This window comes from Kogia breviceps, chromosome 8 (assembly GCF_026419965.1).
Source record: "Kogia breviceps isolate mKogBre1 chromosome 8, mKogBre1 haplotype 1, whole genome shotgun sequence".
NCBI lineage: Eukaryota > Metazoa > Chordata > Mammalia > Artiodactyla > Physeteridae > Kogia > Kogia breviceps.
Window position 1 is genome coordinate 32,748,886 of NC_081317.1, and position 22,898 is coordinate 32,771,783.

At 37.1% G+C, this 22,898-nt stretch overlaps 1 protein-coding gene across 3 annotated transcripts in view; it reads right to left on the reverse strand.

The window, feature by feature from the left end:
- The window catches only part of ZNF484 (zinc finger protein 484), a 77,463-nt gene that overhangs the window by 25,869 nt on the left and 28,696 nt on the right, over window positions 1-22,898 (reverse strand). Inside the window, exon 1 of one of the 3 annotated variants that reach the window (XM_059072411.2) lies at window positions 4,426-4,564. The exons of 1 other annotated variant lie outside the window; for it this stretch is intronic. The gene's annotated coding sequence lies outside the window, so the exon portion shown is untranslated. Of the gene's footprint in view, window positions 1-1,421; window positions 1,469-4,425; window positions 4,565-22,898 lie in introns of those variants that run through there. One more of the 3 variants, XM_067041115.1, reaches the window with a different exon arrangement.

The following is a 22,898-nucleotide window of genomic DNA, read 5'->3' on the forward strand; positions in this document are numbered from 1 at the left end:
TCTGCCTTGCTTCTGTCTTAACTACACAAACTGTTTCTCTATGTCTCTCCCACATGTTGTGCTGTGTCTCTAATAATAAACTTTGTACCTGTTTTTACGGTTTCTGCCTCCTTGAAACATTCTTGCTTTCAAACGGGGCAAGAGACAGGGAAACTTTGCCCTTGCCGGTCTAGGGGCTAGGATTCTTGGTTTTCATCCAGACTACCCAGGTCCAATTCCTGGGCATGGAACTAAGATCTCGCTTCAAGCCACCACTCACTGCTCTCTCCACGAAATCACAATCACTCATTCTACAGTCCCTGATCACAGAACCTCCAACATCTCTACCTCATGGTCCTGGTTCTATATCAATCATGCCCTGAAAAGGAAAAACTCCTCCTGTGTGTTTTTCCTCTATTCTCAACACTTCTGGCCACCAAATGTGTGTGTGTGTGTGTATGTGTGTGTGTGTGTGTGTGTGTGTGTGTGTGTTGTGTGTGTTGGGAGAAGGGGTCCCCAAACCAAGCAATTCTACAACACCAGCTGGGTGTCCTACAATTTAACTCAGTTCTGACACCATCTACTTAAGAGTTAACACTAGATCACACAGGTTAAGGGCTTAATCCTATGAGACTGCCCCCACCCCAACTTCAGGTGTCAATCACAAGTTCAGGTTGTTACTTGTGCTCTGACCAACTGGTTATAATCAGAGGTTCCCACGACCTCCTCCTCAGTCTCCATTAATTTGCTAGAGCAGCTCACAGAACTCAAGAAAATATTTTACTTATTAGATTACCAATTTATTATAAAAGAATATAACTCAGAAACAGCCAGGTAGAATAGAAGAGATGGTTATGGCAAGATATGTTGGAAGCAGTGCATCGCTCTCCCAGAATCTCCACATATTCAATCCAGAAACTCTCCAAACCCCACCCTTTGGGGGTTTTATGGAGGCTTCACTATGTACAAATGATTGATTAAATAACTGGCCATTGGCAACTGATTCAACCTCCAGCCAGAGAGTGGGTTTCAAGTTCTAAAACTCTAATAATTTGCTTGGTTCCCCTGGCAACCAGCCCCCATCCAGCAATTCACTAGGGGCTTTCCAAACATCACTTCAGGTGTGGTTGAAAGGAACTTTTTATAGCAAAAACACCCCACTAATTTCACCCTATCCCTTTGGTGCTATTTCAAGACACAGGAACAAAAGAAGCCCCTATAGCCCTTACCACTTAGGAAATTATAAAGGTGTTAGGAGCTATGTGCTGAGAACTGTGGATGAAAACCAAAATATATATTTCTTATTATATCACAATACCACATGTACCAATAACTGGCCTCCACACTTTTATCACTACTGTCGACTGAAAAAAAAATGCTCAGCCTAAAAGGTGAGGATTATTATATTTATTCGGCAGACTTACTTACAGACAGCTACTTACAGATAGCTCTGAGGGACTGTTCCAAAGAAGTAAGGGAGGAGCCAGAATATATTTTGCAAAACAAAACAAAACCAAACCCATCTAATTGGAACATCAAAAGATTACTGTCAATTAAAGAAAATCCAGACATCTTAAGTTAATGAATTTAGCACTTTCCTATATATGGGAGATGTAAGAATCTGGGCTCACTGAAATCATTCCTTTGACATGCATCTAACTATCTAGGGCCAATATCCTGCTTTTCCCCATTCTGGATTCCCCTCAGGATGCACAGTTGGGGGTGGCTGCAGTGGCTGATGGCTTGACAGCCACACCATACTTTGTTTACTGAAATGGCAGGCAGTGTTCTTTGTCCACACTACCCACAATGCATCTCCATCAGTGATACCAAGACTCCAATTCCAGACATACCTGCACCTGAGATGGACTCTGAGAAATCACCCAAGGACTCCTACCACTATCCACACCATTCACTTAGGCCTACACCATTAGCCTTTCCAAAAAATTTACACGCAAACATGCACACCAGTTGGAACTCAATCAGTGAACAAATCTAGGAATACTCTTGAATTTTAAAAGTACATTTTAAAATCTACAACACATCTAAATCTAAATCATGTGTGAAAGAACAGATTATTTACAGAAAAAGAATTAAGAAAATCAAGATGCCCCATCTGCAGTAATGAACGCTAACTGACATCAGAAGTAGCATCTAAAGGACCACTTCTCTGTTAGGGCCAAAGACATTTTCAGAAATAAAAGCACTTGCAGAATATCTCTTATCATTACCTGAGGAAAATACCCACAAAAGTATTCCAAATAAATGTAAAATAAATCAGATGAGAAACAGCAAATAGAAAAATTGTTCAGCAATAATTTTTGCAAGTGATATATAATTATTAAAAAAGATGATGATGATATGATAAGAAGGCCATTAAACAGAAAATTAATATTATCCTATGACAAAACATTTTTAACTGTGTAGAATGGAAACAATGAACAGAAATTTCATCAATCCAATAAAAGTATGAAAAGGAAAAGAAAATGAGTTAAAATAAATAGTAAACATTAAAACAGAAGGTATAAAAATCAGGCAAATCATTATTACACTAAACTGAAAAGGTAAAATTTTCCTATTGACAAACAAAGACTAGGTTATAGGTTGGATTTGAGAAAAACAAAATGTATCTATTATAAGTAGTTAACCTAAACAATGAGGCAAATAGAAATAAAAAATAAAGCCCTGGGCAAAGATAAATCATCCAAATGAAGTGAAAATGAAAGCAGGGATAGCAGTATAAATACCAAAGTGAAATTCAAAATTGAAATTGCTTTTTTTTGAAAAGAGGGATCCTAAAATAATAGCATCCAATAAATGAAAAAAAAATACAAAATGCATTAACCATTAGGTTTATGTATGTCTCTCCCCCAAACACACACAAATAAAGCTAGCAAAAAAGCACCTAGAACTACAAAGTGAATTATTAGTGAGAGATTATTATTATATCTTTTTCAGAATACGATGAATCAAGTAGACCAAAAATAGGAAAGAAAAAAACTTGAAAAATACTAACAGGCTATATTTAATATACATTAAGAGAAGTTTGTACCACACAAACAGAAAATATACTTTCTCCTATAGCCATTGAACAAAGTTCAATGTAACTTGTGTAACTTGTCTTCAAGAAAAATCTTGATAAATTTTTAAAAGTTGAGACTTTGTAGTCTACAGTTTATGACAATATAATAAAATTTAAAATAAACAATTAAAACATATCAATAGTTTGGGAATGAAGAAATTCCAATAACTCAGGATCAAAGTGGAACATCAAACTGAAATTATACATTTCAGAGATAAAGATGTATATAAAAGAAACTTTATACCCCTAAACGTATCCAGTATAAAACTGGGAAAATAAGGGAATGACAATTTACATAAAATGGAGATAAAAGAGAAACTGTATAAAAAGAAAAAGGTAAAATTAATATAAAAACAGAAGAGAGTATAAACACAATCGGTACTTCAAAATGAGCAATAAAGTAAACCTTGAGATGACTGGTAATAAAAAAGGGAAAGAGAAATGATACATAAATATTAGGAATGACACAGTAGCTAATAATCTGGATATAGAAGGATCAAAAAATCTCTAGCAAAGTGTACCATGATAACGATAAAGAAAATTTTCACATACTGAGGTATGGGGAAGTCATTCTGGCTTTTACATGGTTCTGCCTGAACTTGTGTGAACACACACAGCACATCTGCTTTAACCATTAAAGAAGTCTGTTTCGAAGATAAAAATAAATAACTCCCTTCCCATGGCATCTCCTTCCTAGACACCAGGGTCCTGCTGTCTCACTTTATATGTACTAAATCTGGTTCTCTCAAAACCTTGAAGGAATATATCCCTGTTATGTTTGATGTATGATTTTTGTTCTGATAAGGTATAAAACTATGCTGAAAATCATGCTTCAACCCAGAGGTTCCTCAGACCCTTCTGAGACGCTATCTCCTGGGCTACAGTCCTCAGTTTGGCTCAAATAAAACTCTTTTCTACTCCTATTATGATTATGTATTTATTATTTTCATCGACAACTTTTAGAATATCAGAAATAGAAACAAACCAGTAAGCAGAAAAAAGAGAGGAAATCAATGAAGATCTAGCATCCTTCCCCCTCAGAGCCTTCATTACTCAGGCCCCACAGTTATCCTCCCCACCCCCCACAGACTCCGGGAATCCGTCCACAGATCCAACATCAAAGATCCCACAGACCCCCATCACTCCGCCTGGGAATCCACCATCATAGACCCCATCACTCCCACCCCATGTCTCCGCGGATCCACCATTAAAGACCCCACTATCAATCCGCCGGGAAGCCACCATCAAGACCACAGCGACCCCTATTATTCCATTCACTGACCGCCTCCATCACTGACCCGATTGTTCTTCATGGACATCAGAGACACCTCTGCACTCAGCCCTCGGAAACTCCCTGCACTCACCAGCGCCTCACCCACGCTCTTTCAAGACAGTGGGCATTTAATCACTGGAACGACAACAGCACCCACTTCCTTTTTCTGGATACCTCCCTGTCCTTGCGGAATTCCTTAGGCGCCTCTGGGTGTGCGCATGCTCAGTAGCGGCTTCTTTGCCAAAACTTGCCAGTATCCAACATGGCGCTCTGCCGAACCCCGCCCCTCTCTAAATGTCTTAAATTTGAAGTCATTATGGCAGCGCCCCTGTAGTCACTCAGGCCTGTGGGCGGCCATGTTGAAGTGACGTAGACTTGTGTGTAGTTAAGAGTTGTCAGGAGGAAAGGCGGACCAGAGGTATGTATCCTGGAATTAAGCCAGGAACAACCCAGAGCTCTGGGTGACCAGAGTTGGTCACCCCAAGCAGCCCCAGGCCTTTCCTCTACTCCAGTGGCTTCAAACACCGTCAAACAATAATATCTAATCAGCAATTATTAAACACTCCATTCCCAAACAGTAGAATAAACATGCTATGCAAGCACCTATGGAGCATTTACCAAGGGATACCATAAGCTGAGCTGTAAAACAAATCTTATCAAATTTAATAGAACTGAAATCTTAGAGAGTATTGATGGAAATAATAAGTAAACAATCTAAGATAGGAATATAAAAGAGTTTTAGTTGAGCCAAACTGAGAACTGTAGCCCAGGAGACAGCTTCTCAGATAGCTCTGAGGAACCACTCCCCTGAAGCATGGTTTTAGCATAAACTTAAACCTTATCAGATCAAAAAGCATACATCAAACATGACAGGGGTATATTCCTTCAAGCTTTTGAAAGAGACAGATTTATTACATATACAGCAAGACAGGTGTATATGTAATATACAGGACCCTGGTGTCTGGAAAGGGAACTTTACCTTCGAGGGAATGTTAACATTGGATGCTATAGGAAGGGAGTTATTTATCCTTATCTTTGAAACAGACATTCTTTACCTTAATGGTTAAAGCAGGTGCACTGTGTGTACTTGACAGGCTATGAGTCAGGCTGCTTTAGTTCACCCAAAGTCCAGGCTGAACCATGTATCAGCCAAAATGACTTCTCCATACCTCAGTATGTGAAAATTTTCTCCATCAATAGTATGTTCTCTGGACACAATAGACTCAAACAAGAAATCTGTAACAGAAAGACAATGGGAAATTAACACTTGTAAATTAAACAACACAATTCTAAATAATCCATGGGTCAAAAGAGAAGACTCAAGGAAATTTTATAAATATATTGAAATGAATGAAAGTGGAAACAAAATGTATCAAAATTTGTAGTTGGCAAGTAAAGTAGTGGTGAGAGGAATTTTATACTGCTAAATGTTTACATTAGAAAAGAAGAAAATTCTTGAATCAATAACCTAAGTTCCCACATTAATAAACTAGAAGAGGAAGAGAAAAAAAAAAACAAGAAGAAGGAAGTAAATAATAAAAATATGAGCAAAAAACAATAAAATTGAAAAAAGAATAAACAATACAGAAAACAAAACAATAAGCTAGTTCTATGGGAAGTGTGATAAAATCGACAAGCCTCTAGAGGAGACATAAGTTACCAAAACCAAGAATGAAATGTAAGATACCACTGTAGATCCTATAGATAACAAAAGAATAAAAAGAGAATACCAATAAAACTACCATATGACCCAGCAATCCCACTACTGGGCATATAGCCTGAGGAAACCATAACTCAAAAAGAGTCTTGTACCACAATGTTCATTGCAGCTCTATTTACAGTAGCCAGGACATGGAAGCAACCTAAGTGTCCATCGACAGATGAATGAATAAAGAAGATGTGGCACGTATATACAATGGACTATTACTCAGCCATAAAAAGAAACGAAATTGAGTTATTTTGTAGTGAGGTGGATGGACCTAGAGTCTGTCATACAGAGTGAAGTAAGTCAGAAAGAGAAGAACAAACATCATATGCTAACACATATATATGGAATCTAAAAAAAAAATGGTCATGAAGAACTTAGGGGCAGGATGGGAATAAAGACGCAGACTTACTAGAGAATGGACTTGAGGACACGGGGAAGGGGAAGGGAAAGCTGGGACAAAGTGAGAGAGTGGCATGGACATATATACACTACCAAATGTAAAATCGATAGCTAGTGGGAAGCAGCTGCATAGCACAGGGAGATCAGCTTGGTGCTTTGTGACCACCTAGAGGGGTGGGATAGGGAGGGTGGGAGGGAGATGCAAGAGGGAGGGTATAGGGGGATACATGTATATGTATAGCTGATTCACTTTGTTATAAAGCAGAAACTAACATACCATTGTAAAGCAATTATACTCCCTCATAAAAGCACAAACTCCAACAACTTTCATAGCAAGAAATAAATATGTTGAGTAGCTCTATAATTGAAGTCAAAATTTAAACATCTGAAAATGAAATCTTCAGGCCCAGATGTCTTCATTGGAGATGTCTAACAAACATTTAAAGATTAACACAAATTCTACACAATCTCTTTCAGAACAAACAATTAAAAGGAACACATTCCAACTAACTTCATGAGGCCAGTATTGCCCTGATACCAAAATGAAAGACAGTACCAGAAAAACAAAAAAAGAATACAGATCAATATACTTCATGAATGTTGACAAGGAAAAAATCCTTAACAAAGTATTAGCAAATAGAATTTTTAAATATGTTAAAAATAAAATTCAGCTGAGTAAATTTTAAAGATCTTATTGGCTTTATTCAACAATTCATGAATCTGACAGCATCCAATGTAGCAGATAGAAAGGAGCTCAGAGAAGCTGTGCAAAATGAAATTTTTTTATGGGCAGAAGAGAGCAGAAACAAGGAAGTTATTTATATTAGGCAGAAAGCAGATTGGTTATTGCAAGATTACTTTCCTTTAGGGAATGACAGGGGCCTATCAGGCAGATTACCTAACAAGTGTTGATCAGGTGATTCGTATTGACTGGTTTAAGATTTTATTTCTTGGAGAGCTGAAACTGTAAGTAATGTATGTGTCAGTTTGGTGACATGAGGTTTAGCATAAGTGACTCCATTTTGGGCCTGCTATTTTGTTTTTAACAAATATATAAAAATAATCACACACTATTACCAAGTGGTGTTTATTAAGTCATGGATTAAATTAAACCAATGTACTCAATCATTGTAATCCATCATATTAACAGGATAAAATCAAAGATATCACATGATCATATCAATTGATGCAGAAAAGGCATTTGATAAAGTTGAACAGTCATATCTTGTTTTCTTTTAACTGTCAGGAATTAAGAGTAGAGGTGGGGGCTTCCCTGGTGGCGCAGTGGTTGAGAGTCCGCCTGCCGATGCAGGGGACACGGGTTCGTACCCCGGTCCGGGAGGATCCCACGTGCCGCGGAGCGGCTGGGCCCGTGAGCCATGGCCGCTGGGCCTGTGAGTCCGGAGCCTGTGCTCCGCAACGGGAGAGGCCACAACAGTGAGAGGCCCGCATACCATAGCTAATATCAAATTAAATTATGAAAGACTGAATGCTTTCCCCCTAAGTTTGGGAACAAGGCAAATATGTTTGTTCTCACCACTCTAATTCTACCTAGCCCTGGAAGACCCAGCCAGCTCAATAAAATAATTTTGAGACAAAATGATTTGGAAATCATTCTACTCATTTTTTAGACTTATTATATAGCTACAGTAATCAAGACAGTGTGGTATTAGCAAAGAGACAGACAGTTCAAAGGAAAAAAATTGGGAACCCAGATATAGTACACAAGTACAGCCAACTGATTTTTTTTTTTTGGTGGTACACGGGCCTCTCAGTGTTGTGGCCTCTCCCGTTGCGGAGCAGAGGCTCCGGACACGCAGGCTCAGCGTCCATGGCTCACGGGCCCAGCCGCTCCGTGGCATGTGGGATCTTCCCGGACCGGGGCACAAACCCGTGTCCCCTGCATCAGCAGGCGGATTCTCAACCACTGCGCCACCAGGGAAGCCTCAGCCAACTGATTTTTGACAAAGGTGCAAAAGCAATTCAATGGCAGACGGATAGTCTTTCCAACTGTAACAGAGGAAGAACAGAACTAACACCATGTTGGAACTAACACCATGTTGGAACACCCTCATTTTTTAGCTTATACTCTATTACTCTAGTCCTGCACATAAAGAGTTAAATATTAGAGAAATATTGCTTGTGCCCAAATAGCTCATTAAGTTTCCTGAGGAAAGTTTCCATCCCCTGGTCCCGAGCTAGTTATGGCTACTACTTGTTGTAGATAAGTTCTCTTTCAGCCCAGAAATCTTGCTAATAAGCAGAGATAAGAATGGTAGAGTAAAAATAACTGCTAACAATTTTAAGTTTTTACAGGAGGATTGTGATCCAGCCTACATGAGCAAGCAGAAGGACAAAGAAATGTTATGCTTCCCTTGAAGGCCAGGTGACTTCAAGAAGTCTGCACTCCACTTTTACCCTTTAATCTTGAATCCTCCTGCTTCCCCTTTCCCTTAAAGTAAAAGAAGCCTGAATTCTATTCCAAGTTAAGATGTTTCTTTAAGACATTAGCCAGCCATCTTCTCGATTTTCTGACTTTGCAAATAAAGTCGCTATTCCTTGCCCCAATACCTTGTCTCTCGACATATTGGTCTATTGTGGGGAAGCAGTACAAGCTTAGACTCGGTAACACAACAAATGTTTTGGAAGCTGTGACATTGTGATTTATAAAAAGAAATATATATATTTGGTCTTTGTCACCCCATTCCTGGCACAAAGCTGCTAAAACATTTGGAATTTCCTGAGTGATAAGCATGAAAAAGTTGTCTTTTGTTATGTTAATGAGGTGACTTTGGGAAAACACCTAAGGATGGGGGCTAGTTATCAGGGGAGCTAATCAGGGGCCCCTGACCTCCTACCTAACTTTCAGTCTCACCCCACTGACCTCCAGGGAGGGGAGAGAGTCTGAATCAAGCACCAGTGGCCAACAATTTAATCAATCATGTCCTTGAAATGACACCTCCATAAAAATCCAAAAGGGTGGGGTTCAGAGAGTTTCTGAATTGGTGAACACATGGAGATGTGGGAAGAGTGACGCTCTCAGAGAGGACATGGAAGTGCAGTGCTTATTCCCCATACCTTGCCCTTTTATAATAAACTGGTAATCTTGTAAGTAAAATGTCTCTCTGAGTTCTGTCAGCCACTCTAGCAAATTAATGGAAACCAAGGAGGAAATCACAGGAACCTCTGATTTACAGCCAGTTGGTCAGAAGTACATGTAACAAAACCTTACTTACCATTGGAATATAAAGTCTGGGAGGGAGTAGGGGGGCAGCAAAGGGGGGAGAATTTAACCTGTGAAATCCACTACTATCTCCAGGTAGAGAGAAATGTACACTTTAAACTTATACAATGTTATATATCAATTATTTCTGACAAGGGATTAATATCCAAAATATATAAAGAACTCATACAAGTCAATAGCAAAAAGACATAATTCAATTAAATAATGGGTAAAGGATCTGTATAGACCTTCATATGTATATATAATGGAAAATTATTAGCCATAAAAAGAAGGAAACCCTGCCATTTGCAACATCATGAATGGACCTTGAAGGCATTATGCTAAGTGAAATAAGTCAAACAGAGAAAGACAAATACTGTATGATCTCACTTATATTTGAAAATTTTAAAAAGAAAGAAGGAAAAAATTGAACTCAGACAAATTGGTAGTTGCCAGCCATGGGGGTGGGGTGGTTGAATGAGGTGAAGGGAGTCAAAAGGAACAAATTTCTGGGACTTCCCTCGTGGCTCAGTGGTTAAGAATCTGCCTGCCAATGCAGGGGACATGGGTTTGAGCCCTGGTCCAGGAAGATCCCACATGCCATGGAGCAACCAAGCCCATACACCACAGCTACTGAGCCTGCACTCTAGAGTCCGTGAGCCACAACTACTGAGCCCGTGTGCCACAAATACTGAAGCCCACATGCCTAGAGCCAGTGCTCCACAGCAAGAGAAGTCACCGCAATGAGAAGCCCATGCACTGCAATGAAGAGTAGCCCCTGCTAGCCACAACTACAGAAAGCACGCACACAACAACAAAGACCCAATGCAGCCATAAATAAATACATACATACATACATTTATTTTTTTAAAAAGGTACAAACTTCCAATTATAAAATAAATGAGTCCTGGGGACATAATGTACAGTATGGTGAAAATAGTTAATAATAGTGTACTGTATATTTGAGAGTTGCTGAGGGTAGATATTAAAAGTTCTCATCACAAGAAAAAAATTGTTACTGTGTGGTAATGGATGTAGTTAGACTTATAATAGTGATCATTTTGTTATATATATATATGTATATATATGTATATATGTATGTATACATATATATCAAATCATTATGTTGTACACCTGAAACTGATGTGTTATATGTCCGTTATATCACAATAAAAAACTGTAATTGTGTGAGATGATGGATGTATTAACTAATCTTGTGTAGTAATCATTTTCTAAAATATAGGTGTATCAAATCATTACACGGTACATCTAAAGTTTACATAGTTATATATTAATTATTTCTAAATAAAGCTGTGGATTCAAACTAAACAAAAAAAAATTTTAAGACACAAATAGATCAAATTAAAGTAACAGAGAAAGATATAGCATGTTAACATTAATCAAAATAAAGCTAGAGGTTTGGCACAGCAAAGGAAACCATCAAAAAATTGAAAAGAGGGGACTTCCCTGGTGGTCCAGCAGTTAAGACTTTGCCTTCCAGTGCTGGGGTGCAGGTTCAATCTCTGGTTGGGGAGCTAAGATCCCACATGCCTCATGACCAAAACACCAAAACATAAAACAGAAGCAATATTGTAACAAATTCAATAAAGACTTTAAAAATGATCCACATTTAAAAAAATCTTTTAAAAAAATTAAAAGACAACCTACTGAATGGGTGAATATATTTGCAAATGATATTGCTGATAAGGGGTTAATATCTAAAATATATAAAACTCACTATCAAAAAACAAACAAACAACCCAATCTAAAAATGGGCAGAGGGAAATTCCCTGGTGGTCCAATGGTTAGGACTTGGTGCCTTGGGCCAGGGTTCAATCCCTGGTTGGGGAACTAAGATCATGCAATCCATGTGGCATGGCCAAAAAATAAAAGGGGGTAAGGGGCAGAAGATCTGAATAGACATTTTTCCAAAGAAGACTTACAGATGGCTAACAGGCACAGGAAAATATGTTCAACATCACTAATCATCAGAGAAATACAAATCAAAATTGCAATAAGATACCACTTCACACCTGTCAGAATGGCTACAATCAAAAAGAACACAAATAACAAATGTTGGCAAAGATATGGAGAAAAAAGGAACACTTGTACACTGTTGGTGGGAATGTAAATTGGGGCAGCCACTGAGGAAAACAGTATGGAGGTTCCTCAAAAAACTAAAAATAAAACTACCATATGGATCTTCCCTGGTGGCACAGTGGTTAAGAATCCTCCTGCCAATGCAGGGGACGCAGGTTCAAGCCCTGGTCCAGGAAAATCCCACGTGCCATGGTGCAAGTAAGCCAATGGGCCACAAATACTGAGCCTGTGCTCTAGAGCCCACAAGCCACAACTACTGAGCCCATGCACCACAACTACTGAAGCTCACACATCTAAGTACCTGCTCTGCAATGAAGAGTAGCCCCTGCTCACTGCAATTAGAGAAAGCCCACGCCCAGCAATAAAGACCTAACATAGCCAAAAATAAACAAATAAAATAAATGAATTTATTTTTTTAAAAAAAGCTACTATATGATCCAGCAATTCTACTTCTGGGTATAAATCTGAAGAAAAAGAAAAAACTTACTTCAAAAAGATACATGTACCCCAATGTTCATAGCAGCATTATTTACAATAGCCAAGATATGGATGCAACCTAAATGTCCCTCAATAGGTTGAATGGATAAAGAAGACGTATGAATATCTATATATTCACAAAGACACATATACATACAATCGAATACAACTCAGCCATAAAAAAGAATGAAATCTTGCCATTTGCAACAACATGGATGGGCCTTGAGGGTATTATGCTAAGTGAAATAAATCAGACAAAGACAAATATTGTATGATTTCACTTATATGTGGAATCTGAAACAAATGAACAACAACAAAAAACAAACCAGAAAGACTCATAGATACAGAGAACAAACAGATGTTTGCCAGAGGAGAGGAGGATGGGGGGTTGAGTGAAATAGGTGAAGGAGATTAAGAGGTACAAACTTCTAGTTACAAAATAACTGAGTCATGGGGATGAAATGTACAGCAGTGGGAAAATAGTCAATAATATTGTAATAACTTTGTATGGTCACTGATCGTAGCTAGACTTACTGTGGTGATCATTTTGTAATGTACAGAAATATTGAATCACTGAGGTGTGTACCTGGAACTAATATAGTACTGTAGGTCAATTATACTTTGATTTTTTTAAAGGATATATAATCACAGTATTCTAAAATATTCTGCAGTGAACTATATTTACATTGTTATAATGATTCAAACACTAATTATTGATATAATTTAAAGTATGATAAAATTTTCGGATAGAAGATGAGGAATGAGAGGAGGAGGTATTAAATTTTCATCTCATAATATTTATAAATTTAAAGATTGCTTTTTTCGTTTCTATTTATGTATCTATGTGAGATGATAGATGTTAACTTAACCTTATTGTGCTAATCATTTCACAATATATGTAAATCAAACCACCATACTGTACACGTTGAACTTACTTATACAGCGATGTGTGTCAATTATTTCTCAATGAAACTGGAAAAAAAACTGGTAGAACTGAAAAAAGAAGTAGTCAAATTCACTGTTACTATTGGAGACTTCAGTATTCCTCTCTCACTAATTGAAAGATCCTATAGGCATAAAATCAGTAATGATATATTTGAACTCACCAGCATCATCAACCCACTGGACATAATAGACATTTATAAAAAATTCATCAAACAACAGCAGAATACACATTGAACTCAAGCTCACATGGAACATTCACCAAGATAGATCACATTCTAGGCCATTAAACAGGTCTTAACAAAATTTACAGGAATACAAATTCAATGAGGTATGTTCTTAGACAACAGTGGAATTAAACAAGAAATCAGCAACAACAAAGGAGCTGAAAAATCCCAAACTTTTTGGAGACTTTGCAACACACTGCTAAATAACACATGTATCAAAAAAGTCTTAAGAGAAAACTTTAAAGTATTTTGACATTTTTCTCAAGTGCTCATTGAAAATTCTCCAGGATAAATCATATCTTTGGTCACAAATCAAGCCTTGGTAAATTAAGAAAATTGAAATTGTATCAAGTATCTTTTCCGAACACAACACTATGAGACCACATATCAATTACAGGAAAAGGTCTGTAAAAAATACAAACACATGGAGGCTAAACAATACGCTACTTAATAACCAAGTGATCACTTAAGAAATCAAAGAGGAAATCAAAAAATACCTAGAAACAAATGACAATGGAGACAAGACGATCCAAAACCTACGGGATGCAGCAAAAGCAGTTCTAAGAGGGAAGTTTATAGCAATACAATCCTACCTTAAGGAACAGGAAACATCTCAAATAAACAACGTAAACTTGCACCTAAAGCAATTAGAGAAAGAAGAACAAAATACCCCCAAAGTTAGCAGAAGGAAAGAAATCATAAAGATAAGATCAGAAATAAATGAAAAGGAAATGAAGGAAACAATCGCAAAGATCAATACAAATGAAAGCTGGTTATTTGAGAAGATAAACAAAATTGATAAACCATTAACCAGACTCATCAAGAAAAAAGGGACAAGACTCAAATCAATAGAATTAGAAATGAAAAAGGAGATGTAACAACTGACACTGCAGAAATACAAAAGATTATTAGAGATTACTACAAGCAACTGTATGCCAATAAAATGGACAACTTGGAAGAAATGGACAAATTCTTACAAATGCACAATGTGCCAAGACTGAACCAGGAAGAAATAGAAAATATGAACAGGCCAATCGCAAGCACTGAAATTGAAACTGTTTAAAAATCTTCCAACAAACAAAAGCTTCACAGGCAAATGGACCAGATGGCTTCACAGGCAAATTCTATCAAACATTTAGAGAAGAACTAACACCTATCCTTCTCAAACTCTTCCAACATATAGCAGAGGGAGGAACACGCCCAAACTCATTCTACAAGGCCACCATCACCCTGATACCAAAACCAGACAAAGATGTGACAAAGAAAGAAAACTACAAGCCAATATCACTGATGAACATAGATGGAAAAATCCTCAATAAAATATTAGCAAACAGGGCTTCCCTGGTGGCGCAGTGGTTGAGAGTCCGCCTGCCAATGCAGGGGACAAGGGTTCGTGCTCCGGTCCGGGAAGATCCCACATGCCACGGAGCGGCTGGGCCCGTGAGCCATGGCCGCTGAGCCTGCGCGTCCGGAGCCTGTGCTCCACAACGGGAGAGGCCACAACAGTGAGAGGCCCGCATATAGCAAAAAAAATATATATATATATTAGCAAACAGAATCCAACAGCACATTAAAAGGATCATACACCATGATCAAGTGGGGTTTATTCCAGGAATGCAAGGATTCTTCAATATACGCAAATCAATCAACGTGATACACCATATCAACAAACTGAAGGAGAAAAACCATATGATCATCTCAATAGATGCAGAGAAAGCTTTTGACAAAATTCAACACCCATTTATGATAAAAACCCTGCAGAAAGTAGGCATAGAGGGAACTTTCCTCAACATAATAAAGGCCATATATGACAAACCCACAGCCAACATTGTCCTCCATGGTGAAAAACTGAAACCATTTCCACTAAGATCAGCAACAAGACAAGGTTGCCCACTCTCACCAATATTATTCAACACAGTTATGGAAGTTTTAGCCACAGCAGTCAGAGAAGAAAAAGAAATAAAAGGAATCCAAATCAGAAAACAAGAAGTAAAGCTGTCACTGTTTGCAGATGACATGACACTATACATAGAGAATCCTAAAGATGCTATCAGAAAACTACTAGAGCTAATCAATGAATTTGGTAAAGTAGCAGGATACAAAATTAATGCACAGACATCTCTGGCATTGCTATACACTAATGATGAAAAATCTGAGAGTGAAATTAAGAAAACACTCCCATTTACCACTGCAACAAAAAGAATTAAATATCTAGGAATAAACCTACCTAAGGAGACAAAAGACCTGTATGCAGAAAATTATAAGACACTGATGAAAGAAATTAAAGATGATACAAATAGATGGAGAGACATACCATGTTCTTGGATAGGAAGAATCAACATTGTGAAAATGACTCTACTACCCAAAGCAATCTACAGATTCAATGCAATCCCTACCAAACTACGACTGGCATTTTTCACAGAACTAGAACAAAATATTTCACAATTTGTATGGAAACACAAAAGACCTCGAATAGCCAAAGCAATCTTGAGAATCAAAAATGGAGCTGGAGGAATCAGGCTCCCTGACTTCAGACTATACTACAAAGCTACAGTAATCAAGACAGTATGGTACTGGCACAAAAACAGAAATACTGATCAATGGAACAGGATAGAAAGCCCAGAGATAAACCCACACACATATGGTCACCTTATCTTTGATAAAGGAGGCAAGAATATACAGTGGAGAAAAGACAGCCTCTTCAATAAGTGGTGCTGGGAAAGCTAGACAGCTACATGTAAAAGAATGAAATTAGAACACTCGCTAACACCATACACAAAAATAAACTCAAAATGGGTTAAAGACCTAAATGTAAGGCCAGACACTATCAAACTCTTAGAGGAAAACATAGGCAGAACACTCTATGACATAAATCACAGCAAGATCCTTTTTGACCCACCTCCTAGAGAAATGGAAATAAAAACAAACAAAAAAATGGGACCTAATGAAACTTACAAGCTTTTGCATAGCAAAGGAAACCATAAACAAGACCAGAAGACAATCCTCAGAATGGGAGAAGATATTTGCAAACGAAGCAACTGACAAAGGATTAATCTTCAAGATTTACAAGCAGCTTATGCAGCTGAATAACAAAAAAACCCTAAACAACCCAATCCAAAAATGGGCAGAAGACCTAAATAGACATTTCTCCAAAGAAGATATACAGATTGCCAACAAACACATGAAAGAATGCTCAACATCATTAATCATTAGAGAAATGCAAATCAAAACTACAATGAGATATCATCTCACACCAGTCAGAATGGCCATCAACAAAAAATCTAGAAACAATAAATGCTGGAGAGGGTGTGGAGAAAAGGGAACACTCTTGCACTGCTGGTGGGAATGTAAATTGATACAGCCACTATGGAGAACAGTATGGAGGTTCTAAACAACTACAAATAGAACTACCATAAGACCCAGCAATCCCCCTACTGGGCATATACCCTGAGAAAACCATAATTCAAAAAGAGTCATGTACCACAATGTTCACTGCAGCTCTATTTACGATAGCCAGGACATGGAAGCAACCTAAGTGTCCATCAACAGATAAATGGATAAAGAAGATGTGGTGCATATATAGAATGTAATATTACTCAGCCATAAAAAAGAAATGAAACTGAATTATTTGTAGTGAGGTGGATAGACCTGGAGTCTGTCATACAGAGTGAAGTAAGTCAAAAGGAGAAAAACAAATACCATATGCTAACACATATATATGGAATCTAAGAAAATAAAATGTCATGAAGAACCTAGGGGTAAAATGGGAATAAAGAAACAGACCTACTAGAGAATGGACTTGAGGATATGGGGGGGGGAAATGGTAAGCTGTGACAAAGTGAGAGAGTGACATGGACATATATACACTACCAAGTGTAAAACAGATAGCTAGTGGGAAGCAGCTGCATAGCACAGGGAGATCAGCTCAGTGGTTTGTGACCACCTAGAGGGGTGGTATAGAGAGGGTGGGAGGGAGGGAGATGCAAGAGGGAAGAGATATGGGAACATATTTATATATATAACTGATTCACTTTGTTATAAGGCAGAAACTAATACACCATTGTAAAAAATTATACTCCAATAAAGATGTTAAAAAAATAAAAATAATAAAATAAAGTATTTTGAAAGTATAATTCATCAAAATTTATGAGATGCAGCAAATTAGTGCTTAAAGGGAAAGTTATGATATTAGATGCATAGATTAAGAGAGAAGAAACAGCTAAAATCAATAATCTAAACTTCTACCTTAGGAAGCTACATGTAAAACAATGAAACTAGAACATTCTTTAACACCATACAAAAATTAAATTCAAAATGGATTAAAGGCCTAAAGGTAAGACCAAATACTATAAAACTCTTAGAGGAAAACACAGGCAGAACATTCTTTGACATAAATTGCAGCAATATCTTTTTTAGCTGTCTCCCAGAGTAATGGAAATAAAACCAAAAGTAAACAAATGGGACCTAATTACACTCAAAAACTTTTGCACGACAAAGGAAACCACAAACAAAGTGAAAAGACAACCCACAGAATGGGAGAAAATATTTGCAAATGATGTGACCAACAAGGGATTAGTCTCCAAAATTTACAAACAACACATGCTGCCCAATATCAAAAAAAACAAACAACCCAATCAAAAAATGGGCAGAAGACCTAAATAGACAATTTTCCAAAGAAGACATACAGATGGCCAAGAGGCACATGAAAAGATGCTCAATACCACTAATTATTAAAGAAATGCAAATCAAAACTACAATGAGATATCACCTCGCACCAGTCAGAATGGCCATCGTTTAAAAAAGCTACAAACAATAAATGGTGGAGAGGGTGTGGAGAAAAGGGAACCTCCTACAGTGTTGGTGGGAATGTAAATTGGTACAGCCACTATGGAGAACAGTATGGAGGTTCCTTAAAAAACTAAAAATAGAGCTACCATATGATCCAGCAATCCCTCTCCTGGGCATATATCTGGAGGAAAACATGGTTCAAAAGGAAATATGCACCCTAATGTTCATTGCAGCAATGCTTACAATAGCCAAAACGTGGAAACAACCTAAATATCCATCTACAGATGAATGGATAAAGAAGATGTGGTACATATATACAATGGAATATTACTCAGCCATTAAAAAGAATGAAATCATAACATTTGCAGCAACATGGATGGACCTGGAGATTATCATACTAAGGGAAATAAGTCAGACAGGGAAAGATAAGTATCATATGATATTGCTTATATGAAAAATCAAAAAAATGAATACAGATGAACTTATTTACAGAATAGAAACAGACTCACAGACTTAGAGAATTAACTTATGGTTACCAGGGGGGAAGGGGGAGGGGGAGGGATAGATTGGGAGTATGGGATTGACATGTACATACTACTATATTTAAAGTAGATAACAAACAAAGACCTACTGTAAAAATAAATAACTAATAAAGTTTAAAAATATATATACTTCCACCTTAGGAAATTAAAGAAAAAGAGTAAGGTAAAACTAAAGCAAGCAGAAGAGAAGAAATAAGAGTAAGAGCAAAAATAAATAAAATTGAAAACAGGATATTAATAGAGTAGAGTAACTCAACAAAACCAAAAGCTTGTTTTTTGAAAAGGTCAATGGAATCGATAAGTCTCTAGCTAAGCTGACTAAGAAAAAGAGAGAGAGGACAAAATTATTAGTATCAGAAATAAAAGAGAGAACATCACTACTGATCCCATGGATGTTAAAAAGGACAAAGAAGGAATTTTTTAAAAGAACATAAATTTTTGAGCAGTTTCAGTTTCCTAGCAAAATTGAGAGAAAGCTACAGAGATTTCTCATGTACTGCCTGCCCCCATACCTGCATAACCTCCGCCATCATCAATATCCTCCACCAGAATTGTACATTTGTTACAACTGAGAAACTAAGTTGACACACCATAATCACTTAAATCCATAGTTTACATTAGGGTTCACTATTGGTGTTGTCCATTATATAAGTTTGGAAGATGTGTCATTACATGTATCCATCATTATGATACCCTCTGTGAAAATCCTCTGTGCTCTTCCTATTCACCCATTCCCTTACCCTAACCCCTGGCAACAACTAATCTTTTCCCTGCCTCCATAGTTTTGCCTTTACTGGAATTTCATATAGTTGGAATCATACAGTATATAGCCTTCTTTCACTTAATAATATGTGTTTAAAATCTCTCCATATCTTTTCATAGCTTAATAGCTCATTTCTCTTTAGTACTGAATAATATTCCATTGCCTGGAAGTACCACAGTTTATTTATTCATTCACCTACTGAAGAACATCTTGGTTGCTTCCAAGATTTGCCAATAATAAATAAAGCTGCTATAAACATCCATGTGAGATTTTTGTCTGGGCATAAATTTTCAAGTCCTTTGGGTTGAAAGGAGCACAAATGCTGTCATATATGGTAAAATGTGTTCAGTTTTGTGAGAAACTGTCAAACTGTCTTCCAAATTGGCAGTACAATTTTGTATTCCCACCAGCAATGAATGAGAATTCCTTTTGCTCCACATCCTCATGAGCATTTGATGCTTTCAGTGTTCTGGACATTCCAATAGACATGTAGTAGTATATCATTGCTGTTTTATTTTGCATTTCCCTGCTGACATATGATGTGGAGCATCTTTTCATATGCTTATTTAACATCTGTATATCTTCTTTTTTAAAATCATTGAACTGTACATTTATTTATTTGGTTGCACTGGGCCTTAGTTGTGTCAGGCGGGCTCCTTAGTTGCAGCATGTGGACTCTAGTTGCAGTATGCAAACTCTTATTTGTGGCATGCATGTGAGATCTAGTTCCATGACCAAGAAGGGATTGAACCCGAGCCACAGCAGTGAAAGCCTGGAATCCTAACCACTAGGCAACCAGGGAACTCCCCCAAATAAAGTTTAGAATCAGTTTGTCAGTATCCACAAAATAACTTGCTGGGATTTTGATTGGGATTACAATGAATTTATAGAGCAAGCTGGGAAGAACTGAAGTCCTGACAATACTGAGTCTTCCTATCCATAAACATGAAATGTCCCTCCTTTTATTTAGCTCTTCTTTGATTTGATTCATCAGTTTTGTAGTTTACCTGGTATAGAGCTTATGCATATTTTGTTAGCTTTATATGTATTTCATTTGGGGGGGTGCTAACATAAATGATACTGTGTTTTTAATTTCAAGTTCCACTTTTTCTTTGATGATATATAGGAAAGTGATTGACTTTTGTATCTTAACCTTGTATTCTGAAACCTTGCTATAATCACATATTAGTTGTAGGAGTTTTCTGGTAGATTCTTCCAGATTTTCTACATAGATTATCATGTCATCTGTGAACAAAGACAGTTTTCTCTTTCCAAATCTGTATAGTTTTATTTACTTTTCTTGTCTGATTGTATTAGCTATGATTTCTAGTATGATGTTGAAAAGGAGTGGTAAGAGGAGACATCCTTGCACTGTACTTGATCTTAGTGGTAAAGCTTTGAGTTTCTCATGATTAAATATGATGTTAGCATAGGTTTTTAAATAAATATTTTTTTATCAACTTGAGAAAGTTCCTCTCTATTCCTGGTTTACTGAGAGTTTTATCATAAGTGGGTCCTGGATTTTGTCAAATTATTTTTTCTGTATCTATTGATATAATCATCTGAATTTTTTAGCCCATTGATATGAAGGATTATATGAATTGATTTTCTAGTGTTGAACCAGGCTTACATATTTGAGATAAATCCCAATTAGTCATGGTGTATAATTCTTTTTATACATTGTTGGATTTAATTGGCTAATGTTTTGTTGAAGAGTTTTGCATCTATATTTATGGAAGATGTTGTTCTTTTTTTTTTTTTTTGCGGTATGCGGGCCTCTCACTGTTGTGGCCTCTCCCGTTGCGGAGCACAGGCTCCGGACGCGCAGGCCTAGCGGCCATGGCTCACGGGCTTAGTTGCTCCGTGGCATGTGGGATCTTCCCGGACCAGGGCACGAACCCGTGTCCCCTGCATCGGCAGGCGGATTCTCAACCACTGCACCACCAGGGAAGCCCTGGAAGATGTTGTTCTGTAGTTTTCTTGTAAAGTTTTTGTCTGGTTTTTGGTATTAGGACAATCCTGATCTCAAAGAAAGAATTAGGAAATATTCCCTCTGCTCTTATCCTCTGTAAGAGACTGTAAAGAATCGGTATAATTTTTTCTCAAAATAGTTGTTAGAATTTACCAGTGCAACCATCTGGACCTAGTGCTTTTTGATTAGGAAGGTTATTAATTATTGATTCAATTTCTTTAATAGATATAGGCCTATACTTCTTTAATAGATATAGGCCTATACAGAATGTCTATTTCTGCTTGTGTGAATTTTATCAGCTTTTGTCTTTCAAGAAGATACATGAAGGAAGGGAAATACCCAACTCCACTTCCCTCAAGCCTTTCTGACCCACCTAAAGGGTAAACAATCTGAGGAGCCCGTGTGAAGGTCACAGCCCAGGAGCACAGACTCACTAAAAATGAAACCTAATCAGGGATATAGAATGAATACCCCCTCTCACACCTTTACCACCACATCAATAGCATTTTTGCACAAAAAGGGAGATAAAACCAAGGGCACTAGAGGAAATAGCCTCTGATACATTCAACTACAGCAAACTCTAAACACAGCTTAATTCCTATCCTGATAAACATAAATCCTCATACAAAAGACCTATTCAGTTACTTTTACACAGTACATCATGTCCAGCTTTCAAAAAAATCACAAGGCATACTAAAACAACAACAACATCAAAAAACAGTTAAAAAAGATAGAACCCAACTGTCAAAACAGACTCAGATATAGCAGAGATGTTGAAAATTTCAGACTAGGAACTTAATACAATTTTGATTAATATGCTAAGGGCTTTAATGGAAAAAGTGGACAACATTCAATAATAGACGGGTGATGTAAACAGAGAGATAGACACTCTTAAGAAAGAATCAAAAGAAAGCACTAGATATAAAAAACACTGTACCAGAAATAAAGAATTGCTTTCATAGGCTAATCAATAAGTGAACTCAGTCAGACAAGAATCAGTAAGGTTGAAGATATGTCAATAGAAACTTTCCAAAATGAAAAGCAAAGATAAAAAGGAATGGAAAAGATAGAACATATTATCCAAGAACCAAGGGACAGTTAAAAATGGTGTGATATCTGATTAATGGGAATAAAAGAAGAAGAAAAAGAGAAAGGAGCTGAAGAAGTAGTATACAGTGAAATTACCTCCAAGAGTAACAAAAATTGAAGAAATTTGTTACCAGAAGACTTGAGTTGCAAGAAATGTTAAAAGAAATTCTTAAGAAAGAATGGAAATTATGTATAGGTGAAAAGCTTGGATCTCATAAAAAGGAAGAGTATTAGAGAAGGAATAAACGAAGGTAAAATAAAATCATTTTTCTTATTCTTAATTGAGGTAAGAGATAATAATTTGTTCAAAATGATAATAGCAACAAAATAATCA